Below are 12,157 nucleotides of genomic sequence, written 5' to 3' on the forward strand. Positions count from 1 at the left end.
TACACTGACTGACAGAGCAAATGCAACACCAAGAAGGAGTGGTCAGAACTTTATGCCAATTGCAGGGTAGACTGACGTCACTGAGGTATGCTCATGATGTGAAATGCGCCGCTGTGCTGCGCACGTAGCGAACGATAAATGGGACACGGCGTTGGCGAATGGCCCACTTCGTACCGTGATTTCTCAGCCAACAGTCATTGTAGAACGTGTTGTCGTGTGCCACAGGACACGTGTATAGCTAAGAATGCCAGGCCGCCGTCAACGGAGGCATTTCGAGCAGACAGACGACTTTACGAGGGGTATGGTGATCGGGCTGAGAAGGGCAGGTTGGTCGCTTCGTCAAATCGCAGCCGATACCCATAGGGATGTGTCCACGGTGCAGCGCCTGTGGCGAAGATGGTTGGCGCAGGGACATGTGGCACGTGCGAGGGGTCCAGGCGCAGCCCGAGTGACGTCAGCACGCGAGGATCGGCGCATCCGCCGCCAAGCGGTGGCAGCCCCACACGCCACGTCAACCGCCATTCTTCAGCATGTGCAAGACACCCTGGCTGTTCCAATATCGACCAGAACAATTTCCCGTCGATTGGTTGAAGGAGGCCTGCACTCCCGGCGTCCGCTCAGAAGACTACCATTGACTCCACAGCATAGACGTGCACGCCTGGCACGGTGCTGGGCTAGAGCGACTTGGATGAGGGAATGGCGGAACGTCGTGTTCTCCGATGAGTCACGCTTCTGTTCTGTCAGTGATAGTCACCGCAGACGAGTGTGGCGTCGGCGTGGAGAAAGGTCAAATCCGGCAGTAACTGTGGAGCGCCCTACCGCTAGACAACGCGGCATCATGGTTTGGAGCGCTATTGCGTATGATTCCACGTCACCTCTAGTGCGTATTCAAGGCACGTTAAATGCCCACCGCTACGTGCAGCATGTGCTGCGGCCGGTGGCACTCCCGTACCTTCAGGGGCTGCCCAATGCTCTGTTTCAGCAGGATAATGCCCGCCCACACACTGCTCGCATCTCCCAACAGGCTCTACGAGGTGTACAGATGCTTCCGTGGCCAGCGTACTCTCCGGATCTCTCACCAATCGAACACGTGTGGGATCTCATTGGACGCCGTTTGCAAACTCTGCCCCAGCCTCGTATGGACGACCAACTGTGGCAAATGGTTGACAGAGAATGGAGAACCATCCCTCAGGACACCATCCGCACGCTTATTGACTCTGTACCTCGACGTGTTTCTGCGTGCATCGCCGCTCGCGGTGGTCCTACATCCTACTGAGTCGATGCCGTGCGCATTGTGTAACCTGCATATCGGTTTGAAATAAACATCAATTATTCGTCCGTGCCGTCTCTGTTTTTCCCCAACTTTCATCCCTTTCGAACCACTCCTTCTTGGTGTTGCATTTGCTCTGTCAGTCAGTGTACATGTCAATTGTAACATTAACATGTTGGTGTTAAATGTTAATCAGTGGAGACCGGCCTTTATGTGAATAACTGGTTTTAATCACAAACAGTCTAATGCCATTGAGCGAAGATTATTATGGTCATTGATTTATACGAACAATTAATCACTGTATATTATAGTAACATTTCCATGTCATTCATTCCACTTACATTTTAAGAAATTTTAATGATCAATATTTGTTTTAATAGACATAATATAATATTATTATTTTTAAATTGTTAAAATTCGTATTTTATCAATGTAATATTAGACGTTTTTTCGTTACATATACCGGGATCAGGGCCCTGACCCACCATGGATTAATTTATCTCTAGCTGATGATGCTCAATAAGAATGAACGAAACATGTCCTACTTTTAATATCTATTAATGTTTTATCCTAAATATAAAGGACTATTGTGTATTGGAAAGGTGGTTTTTATTAATATAAAACTTCTTATTCTGAAATCCAATACGGTTTTATAATGAGATTCATAACTTGTAAAGTATTATTGTTCCAGTGACTGATGCTTTTCACGTGAACTGCGGAAATCAGATGTCAGTGCTTGGTTGCCTAAAACAATAAGGGCTATTTTCTCTAAAATACCTGTGATATGTAGAGTATTTCATTGCAAGAGTTCTTACAACCGACTCAAAATAATATTGCTGAAATGGAGTAAAATACTTCTTCACATTCAAGTCCAGATTTTCAAGATATTCCCACTTGGTATGTTCTCGGCAATAGCAAGACTCCTTGCTTGGAAATGTAGACAAGGGTTCCATACATACATACTTATAAATACAAACTGTACAACTAAAAAAACAAATATATAGTAACATAACATAAAAGGGAAAAAAGGTCCCAATGTGATAGATCTGTACTTATATGTGACTTTCTGTCGTGCACGGTGCTTGGAAAAGTAGATGCTGCGTTGGTTCCTTAATGTGAAGACTGTCTCTAGAAATAACGAACCACAATGAAAGGGTCTAAGAAGACCGCGGAACATGGTAGAAGAACAAATTTATATGGTTGCTGGCCAATAGTCAGCCACTTTCAGGGACTCAGGTGTTGCTTGCATGTCGTCTTCCATGTAGTTGGACAGTTTGCGTTGGAGAAGATGAGGTGTTGTCTGTGGAGAACCCCTATCACATAATGGCGAGTCTATGCGAAAATCCCACTTCAACAGGTTAGATTTGCATCTTGTAACACCTGAGCGCAATCTATTGAGAGATTTCCACGCTAGCCAAAATTCTGTATGACCATTTAGAAATTCGGGCTTGGTGTGCAGTCCTTGTGAGAGCCTCCGTTGTTCTGAAGACATTTTTCCTTGAGTCAAACTTGAACAAGCTGGCTGGGATCATACAGAGGGTGAGATTGAGATGTATCAACTTTTATCTTCTTATTCTGAAATCCATCCCCCGACCGATGTCAGGTGGTGTAATCCCAGCAAGGCAGTACAATTTTTCCAATGACGTAGGCAACCAGTGATGATTCAACGCATTGTGCCGTTTTTATGTGATGTTAAGTAAATCAGCACGAGTACCGATGCAGGGAACCAAGATCAGAAGGACTCACAAACATGGCGCCAGAGTAGCCTTGATATGTGTCAATGTACCTACGTCATGATTTTAAAATGTCACCGTAAACCGGGCTTACTTTGTGACTGCAGGGGTTACTTTGTGACAGGTGCGCGCCAAATAATTTCATATTTCGCGGGATATGCATCGATGGACTGACAATGAACACTATATGTTTTCACTCCTCAATAATGCTGCTACCTGTGTGTACAATGTTAATGTCCTAAGTGTTGGATTGTTGGCAACAGAGAGCCTTTTGGTGTATTGTACTAAGCACGTGATTTTGTGAATAGCGGGAAACTTTTGTCGGTGACAGAAAACGTTAATGAGGTACACATCAAAGTAAGTGGAAATCTTAATTTCATGTTTCCTGATAAAAATGCACGTTTCTCATGACGCTTTGAGCTTTCTTTCAGTTATTTATGTTAAAATAAAATAAAGAGGAGGAGTTTAAGGGGTAACTTTGTGACAATAATGACTCTGCCACAAATTAACCCCAGTGTTCTAAAATTGCCTTTTTTAGTAATGTGGAGTCTGAAAACGATGTTCCACTATATTGAAGCAATAATGTCCATTCTTGGTAGAATCTAATTGAGAACTAGTTAAAAATGGTCTGAATAATCTACGTTCTTGATGCAGGAAATGTAGTATTTGCCCTCTAAGCCAGGAAGAAGTGCTGAAGCACATGTATAACAGGGCAATGGATGTAGAAGGCGATGCTGTGAAACAAGCTGTAAGTAAGTTTCATTGAGCACTTGAATCTCAAAGGTGGTAAGGTAACAAATAATGGGTGAAGAAAGGGGAGATGTATAGATGTGCCACCTGGAAGAGGTATGACAGCTTCAGATTTTGACACTATAGATGAGATTCCTAGCTGTAGTGGCACCTACCGGAATTGTCCCTCAAAGAACATTAAAGACACCCGAAACGAGAATTCAAGTAAAAATGACAATTATGACATTTATACTGAATCAAAAGACAACTCATTACATGAAGAAGAATTTAATTCTGACTCTGAAGAACTTCCTATTCATGAAAATCCTATCTTGGAATCCGGTGATAAGATTGTTGGTACACGCATAACTGTACTGTCCAAGAATCGTAACGAAAGTATACAAACAAGGTGCAGTTGTCAGTGCTATGGATAGCACCATGAAGTGGGCGGATATCAAAGTGCAGTTGACAGTGCTATGGATAGCACCGTAAAGTGGGCGGTTATCAAGGATGAAATATAGTATGCAGATGACAAAATAGGGTGTAAAATTAGTCTAACCATAGAAAGGAGAAAACTTGAAATCTATGACATTCCAGAACTCACAAAACACAGCGAAAAGTAAACAGTTTGTACATGGGCGCCCGCAGGATCTTTTCCAGAGGGGGGCACATTAACAATTTTCTTGAATATAAAAACCAATATAACGTCAGCAACATTAAATTGTTTACAGAAACTTACAGTTATAACATATGCTAGATGACTGTCAGTAATTTCAGTTTATGAAATAATCTGGTATGATATTAAACAATTGAACAACAATGTGGTGTGGAAACTGACAAGTACCACATGGGGTGCACAGCCAAGTACCCTGAGAACATCTTTATGCGATCCAAGCTCACTCCCGAGTACTTTGGGGTTGCACAAAGATCAAGAGCGACTCCTTCCCAGGAGATATGGAGTAGTAGCCTCTCTGTTGTTAACTGATTCTCCCTGTAACAGGTAGTAAGTTCTTCCAGAGCATCAGACAGCTTTTGCTTAACAATCTCAAACTGGCTAGCTTGTGCAGAAATAGCATTATCATCTGTGTAGATGAAACTTTCTGTTCCTTCTGGTAGAGGCTGGTCATTGGTGTAAACATTAAATACAGATGGTGCAAGGACACTTCCTTGAGGTAATCCATTCTTCTGGGATCTCCACCTATTTCTTTTCCCCTGAAATTCAACAAAAATCTTCTAATTTGAAGGAGGTTCCTTACCTTGCAGGTGATTTGATACGCTTTGGTGAATTTATAGTTTGCAGGAGAAGTCTGTGGTTGACTATATTATAAGCTGCTGACGAGTCGATGAATACCGCCCCCGTGATTTGTCGTCTCTTGAAACCGTCTTCAATATATTGCATCAGTTTCAGGACTTGTGATGTGCAGCTTGTCCCTGTCCTGAATCCAGCTTGCTGAGATATAAAGAGTGGCTCTAATACTCCTGTTAGTCAATGAAGCATGTCTCTCTAGCACCTTAAAGAGATGGCATAACAAGGATATAGTTCGATAACTTCTAGGGTCGCCTTGATCTTTGCCTGGTTTATGAACAGCAAAGATACTAGCTTTCCTCCAGATATTCGAGAGTTTACAGGACTGAACACAATTGTTCATTAGCTCAGTTAGCCATTTAATTGTTACAGAGCCAAAGTTCTTAATTTGTTGTACTCTTATATCATCCAAAACAGCTGCTTTACCATTCTTACACATCCTCAATACTGTTTCCAATTCCAAAACAGTGAAAGGCAGAGACCAAATACTCCTTTCTTGATGTAATAGTCAAACTATTTTCTTCATCCCAGACTTGACATACCAAGGTTGTTTACCATTTAATAAGATCTGATATGCAATTTGTTCTGCCTTCAAGATGGCATGTGAAACAGGTTGGGTAGGATCACTCTTAAAGCGATGTAGAAGTCTCCAAGCTTCTTGGCTGTTCCTGCTCATATAACACTGTATCATAAGCTTTTCCCATAGTTCTCTTATTGTCCCACAGATAGAGGACAAATCTGCATCAGCTGCACAAGATGTATCTTCACTGAATGGATTTTCTTCATATACGCTACAATATTCTGCTAAGAATGTTGCTGTTTCCAAAGTTATTCCTTGGATATAGTTTTAGAGCCTTTCGGAATAGATGGCTGTGAGGAGGTATTGACAATATCTACAAATTTTTCACATTCTTTGGGAAATGGAGCAACTGCCCAATTTTTTTCATCTAGCATTGATGAGAACTTTATCAAATCAGCTTATGTATCTTCACTTAATGGATTTTCTTCACACAGGCTATATTTTGCTAAGAATGTTACTGTTTCCAAAGTCATTCCTTGGATATAGTTAGTTCTAGAGCCTTTCAGAATAGATGCCTTTGAGCAGGTATTGACAAGATCTACAAATTTTTCATATTCTTTGGGAAATGGAGCAACTGTCCAAATTTTTTCATCTAGCATTGATGAGTTAATCAGCTTTCTTTAAGTTGAAATGACGTCTAAAACTAACTTGTTGAGGTCTGATTAATGGTAGTAACTAGCACATTATTGGCCTATGCTGTGAGTTGGGAATTAGGCAGGATACAGATTTGGAAAATTTCTGAGCTAAACCTTCAGTTACAAATATGGATCTGGATTATAACCTCGTTGCCATCTTCCACTGTTGAAAGAGTGTGGCAGTTTACTGCCATGTATAAGGGAGAACCAATTGTTTTCAGCCCATGAAAGGACTGCCCCTCCATTGTCGTCATCATGTAAGTAACCCAAAACATGACCGTGGCTGTTAAAATCACCTATCACTATAGATGGTTACTTTGGAGGAGTAAATGTAAATCTTGCAGTGGGTGGCTTGTACACAGAGGTGATTACATAGTTGCTGACCTCAAGAGAAATTATCTCAGTTTTGCATGTGGTCTTTCTGCAATCAACAGCATGCCAGGAATATAAGGGTGTCAGTGTTGTAAATCTCTATGGATTTCCTTAATGCATAAGGCATCACATTTCTTTTCTACGACTTAGTTCACCTATTATCTGTTGTTTGGCTGATGTAATGCCTTCAATATTAACTGAGATAATGGTCGGAGTTGGCTCTGAGAAGTGCCATTTGTTGCTAGTACTTAGAATTAAAAAGATGAGATACAAACCTAAGGAATGCTCCAGGGATATTTATTTAATGTTAAAAATAATATTAAAGAAACGTTCCTATAATATTAAAAACATTCCTTGTTGACAGTAAATTGATGTCTTACGTGAAGCATAGCTGACTCTGTGGATCAGTGGTAGAGTGTCACCCTTCAGATCCCAAGATAGCAGGTTCAAACCCGGCAGAGGTAGTAAAATTTTTGAAGGGCGGAAAAAAGTCCATTCAACACTCCATGTCCTATGATGTCAGCACGTAAAAGACTTCTAGCGACACATTTGGTGTTTACCTGACAAAATTTATTAAATCTCAGCCATAGACGGCCAAGAGAGTTTCGGTTTACTCAGTCTGCCATGTAGTAGGTATAGAGTAAAATAGAACATAAACTGACGAGCAGCCAGCCCGATGGTGTCAAACTGAAATGTCTGCACATGGTAGCCGAGGCCATACAATTATTATTATTGTTATTATTACCTGAAGCATGAGCCTCCAACACAGTCTTAATTTGGGATTCAGTGACTTGAAGACTTTTCAAGAAAAACTCCTTACAGACCTCTTTCCTTTCTTCATTTTGTAGGTGGTATGCCCAAGAATAACCTCTGTTCTTGTGAAAAGGATGTGGCTCTTTTGAGACCACTTTCTTTTTATCAGTTAGGCCACAAAGAAGAGTGCTGTACTACTGCACTACCATATCATCCAGTTCCCAAAACTCACATAGCTGTCACCATGATTCCTCTTGGCTTTATTCTGCACGCATTTCCAAGGGTTATTAATTATGTCAAGGTCCGCCTTGTCAACACAATTCAAAATCTAGTATATATACTAAACCATAAAATACATAAATATATATAAGCACGTTTCAAGATTTAAAATTCTCTTCTTCAGCTTATATATTAAAATCATGTGCATGTAAAAGACCTTATTTAAAACTATTTTATGTCCTAACAAAATTCTGGATAAAAACACAATACAATGAGAACATTACAAGTTCAAACATGAATGTCATTTATTTCATATCCAAAGTCCTGTAAATGTTTTTTATGTGGTACTAAAATTGAGCTATTTGACAATTATCTAAATGTTATTTTGGAGTGACATCTTATTGACCTTCATAGTACCACCGCCCCTGCATGGGTCTCAAGTTCTTACACGTCTCGTTGAAGTGATCTCTTCTTTCCTTTATTCTGCATTTGCAAACCTGTTCCTTCATTTAACTTATCACTTTTACCATCATCTGCCTGCTGATCACACATATTTACACATATTTACAGAATAACAATACCAAAATCATACGCAAGAGTCATAAGACAACACTCACTGATTCCCCCGCATCTGCGATACCGCTATGTTGAAGCGCCTAAGTCAGCCTAGCTGTTTGCCGGAAGAATGACTTGCTACACAGCTGTATATAATGCAAGCTCCTGCCATCTACTGTTGACATAATGAAATAATATTTGGAGGATAGATGAAGAACCAATTGAGGGTTATAAAAATGCATTCGCTGGAAACGCGACTTAAGTCGATTTAACCCTTTCCTGCCCACGTTGTTTTAGGAAAGGTTAAATATAATAAAAGCTATTGATCACAATGTATTCAAATTTTCAATAATATTAGAAAACATACCACCACATTCATTTCTCTATTCAAAGAGTCATGAGGTTGTTTGTTCAAACCTCCACCCCCTTCTTGGTGATACCCAGCACAGAGGTAGGCTGCATTTAACACATTCTCATATTGAATCCCTATAAACCAATAATCACGTGATTCTGAAAGAGGAACAATGTTTATGTTTATTTATGCTTATATGCTTATTTAAGCATTCTATTTTCTCTGGCATGTGTCTTCCCATTCTGTATTTATTTTACCAGAATGGCCTGTATGAATGCTGCATTCATATTTATGCAATTGGCTATGTCACTGAATAGGTTGTCTCCTTCTAACATACGTGAATAATAATCTATTTCTCATAATATTCTTTCCAAATTATGGACAGGTTCAATATCATCCATATAATCATTCGGAGTAACTAAACAAAATGTCTGTGTTACCTGAATTGCCGCTTTCTCAATATCAGTTTTCACTGATATCACTGTTATCACTAAAAATATCTTCGTTGGTATGTTCTTCACCCACTAAAAATTCACCTCCATCCCGACTCAACTATTCTGTGTCACTTTCTTCACCTATATTCAGCTCAGATTTAATTATCTCGGTATTCAATCCCGCCATATTTACGAACGAAATAGCTGACCCGTACTTCCAGAAGTTCACGACTGTTGCCTAGGCAATGCCAAGACAGATTATCACTCTTCTTTTATTTCCTAAGCCTTGTAGATTATACTGCGTGTTCATAAATACCTTATAAATACTTCACTGATGAAAAAAATACAAAACTATCGCACAGATCGCAGACCTCATTTAATGTTAGTCCGTTTGAAATCTGGTAAAAATCAAATAATATTTCTTCATTTTGCCTCATGACTGAGGCATCGTGACTATAATAATATTCAACCATCTAGCCAATGAACCATACTCCACCATTCTTCCCTATCTAAAGCTTTCAATGTGGTTGCTCTGAGAGAACTCTGTAGGGGGCCGTTCACCATGTCAATCCATCGCATTGGTACTCGTTCTCGTCTGGTTCCCTGGACTTTGCCCTCAACAATCAGCTTTTGAAGACTACCACGAACTTTTATCTGTAGTTGGTTCAGGATTGATGTGTTCACGTGCGATGAGCTGTCCAAGGAATCCTTAACATTTTCCTTCAGCACCACATTTCAAAGCTTTCTATCCGTTCACGATCATGTTTGAGGATGGTCCACGTCTCTGCGCCATACAAGAAGACTAAGAAGACTAGAGATTCAATGAGCTTCTTTTTTGTATTAATGGTGATGTTATTATCTTTCCAGATCTTCCGCAGACGGATCATTGCTACCTTTGCTATTTCAATTCTTCGCTTTATTTGATCTTTGGAACCACAAGAATTGGATAGTAAGGAGCCTAGATATACATACTGATGTACAACTTCACACCCTCCAATCTGTTTGATATGTGGACTGTTGTTGTTCTTACGATCAACAATCATGACTTTGGTTTTCTGTCGATTTAGGCGTAATCCAATTTCTAGGCTTGCTTCCTCTAGTCTCTTGATCAGCTCTGTCAACTCCTCTTCAGATGATGCTATCAAGGTGGTGTCATCAGCAAATCTCAAGTTGTTGATCTTGCATCCCCCAATGGAAAATCCTTCATCCCAGTCATCTAATGCAGTTCTCATTGCATATTCACCATAGAGATTGGAAAGTAACGGTGACAGGATACATCCCTGACGAACTCCAGCCCTTGTACGACACTGCTGTGACTGTTTGTTTTGATCTTCACAGTGGCTGTATTTTCCTTATACAAGGACTTGAGGAGATCAATCAACTGGAGTGGCAAACCCATGTCATCCAAAATTTTCCAAAGATGGCTCCATTTGACAGTATCGAAGGCCTTTTGGTAGTCAATAAAGTACAGGTATACTGGAACATTGAATTCTCTAGCCTTTTCTATGATTTGTCTTAGGCTTAAGATCTGTGCTTGAGTGCCTTTTCCTTTCATGAATCCAGCCTGGACTTAAGGAATTTGATGAAAATACATGATAAAACCATTAAAATGATATTTACATCATCATTTTAAACGCTTCAAAATAAATTAGGGTGTGAAATTTCTGAATTTATTCACTCTCGTGAGAACTATGAAACATAATTTGTTGCCTTAGTTTTGAAGTGGTGGATAATTTCCTATATTCAGCACCCAATGAAAGGGAAGTATACCCAAAATAATAATGTTATTGGCTTTACGTCTCACTAACTTTTTATTTTACAGTTTTTGGAGATGGTGAAGTGCCGGAATTTAGTCCTTCAGGATTTCTTTTAAGTGCCAGTAAATTTACCAATATGAGGCTGAAGTGAGCACTTTCAAATACCACCCGACTGAGCCAGGATCGCACCTGCCAACTTGGGGTCAGAAGGCCAGAGCCTTAACCGCCTGAGCTACTTAGCCCAAGCGCACCCGAAATAATTATGTTAACCCATTGAATGGCCCTGGTAACGCTAACATAATGTTGACATATGGCATAGCAGCACTTCACACGATGGTAGCCTTAGTAATGAAACGTTCAGACACTAAAGATATAATAGATGGACGAGCTTCAGTTCAGTGTAGTGTAGTCTGCTTGATAACAGATAACCACAGCATGAATCAGAAGGTGTTGGTAGTGTAAAACCCTGCACTACAAACCCAGCTAATCCCTCAAAGTTACTATTTCTTCTGTGTAACAGTATACAGATTGCTCCATCTGTCACGCTTGTAAGTTTCGTTATATTCCCAAGATCCAGCCAAACATTTCCACAGGCAAGCAGAGATTATTGTAAAATACACTTGCATCTATTCTATCTAAATTAATATTTTTACAGGAACATGAACTGGTTCACCATATGGAATTAGAGAAAGGTCTTCCCTAACCTCAGACTCGTTCTTAAAATGATGTATGCACACTACAGTTTTGTCATCGACATCAAAATGATCACAATATATATTCCTAATCCATTTCTCTCTTAATGATGTATTCCGTAGAAAACTTAAGAATAGTTGTACGAAAGGCACTGCCATAGCTAGACTTAAACCTGGTTCACAACACAATCAAAACAAACACATTCTCACATTACTGCGTGCAATTACAGATCCTAAGTGTCCACTTGCTCGTCTAAATATACTTGCACACGTATATTCTGTATATTCTACAAAGAAACTAATATTTATCGTCAACACTAATTAAACTACACCGACTACATATGACAACAACAAACCAAAACAAACCCACATTTCCAACATATCCGGCTACTCGATTCACCATCTTTGAACGATCAAAAGTAGCATTATTGGAGTCGGTCTTGGTAGCTGAAAAAAAAAAAAAAAAAAAAAATCTGCAGAGTAGACAATACATATTCTACAGTTTTTATTTTGCCTTAGGCAAATAAACTGTATCAATCGGGTGGAACCATTGTGTTTTTTCACTTCTTTTAACAGTGTATAACCTTGATACACTGATGCAGAAAATGTGGATGATTGCTTGCAAACACAAGTTCCGTGTGAGCATCAGTGGTATAATCTCAGCCCAGACCATCGCAGAGCCTCCATTGAATGGTGTCCTTGCAGAGAAAGTTCAGGGTGAATAACATTGCCCGGACCTTCTCCATACTCTTTCCTTTTCATCTGGTGCC

Source organism: Anabrus simplex, chromosome 4 (assembly GCF_040414725.1).
Source record: "Anabrus simplex isolate iqAnaSimp1 chromosome 4, ASM4041472v1, whole genome shotgun sequence".
NCBI classification, from domain to species: domain Eukaryota; kingdom Metazoa; phylum Arthropoda; class Insecta; order Orthoptera; family Tettigoniidae; genus Anabrus; species Anabrus simplex.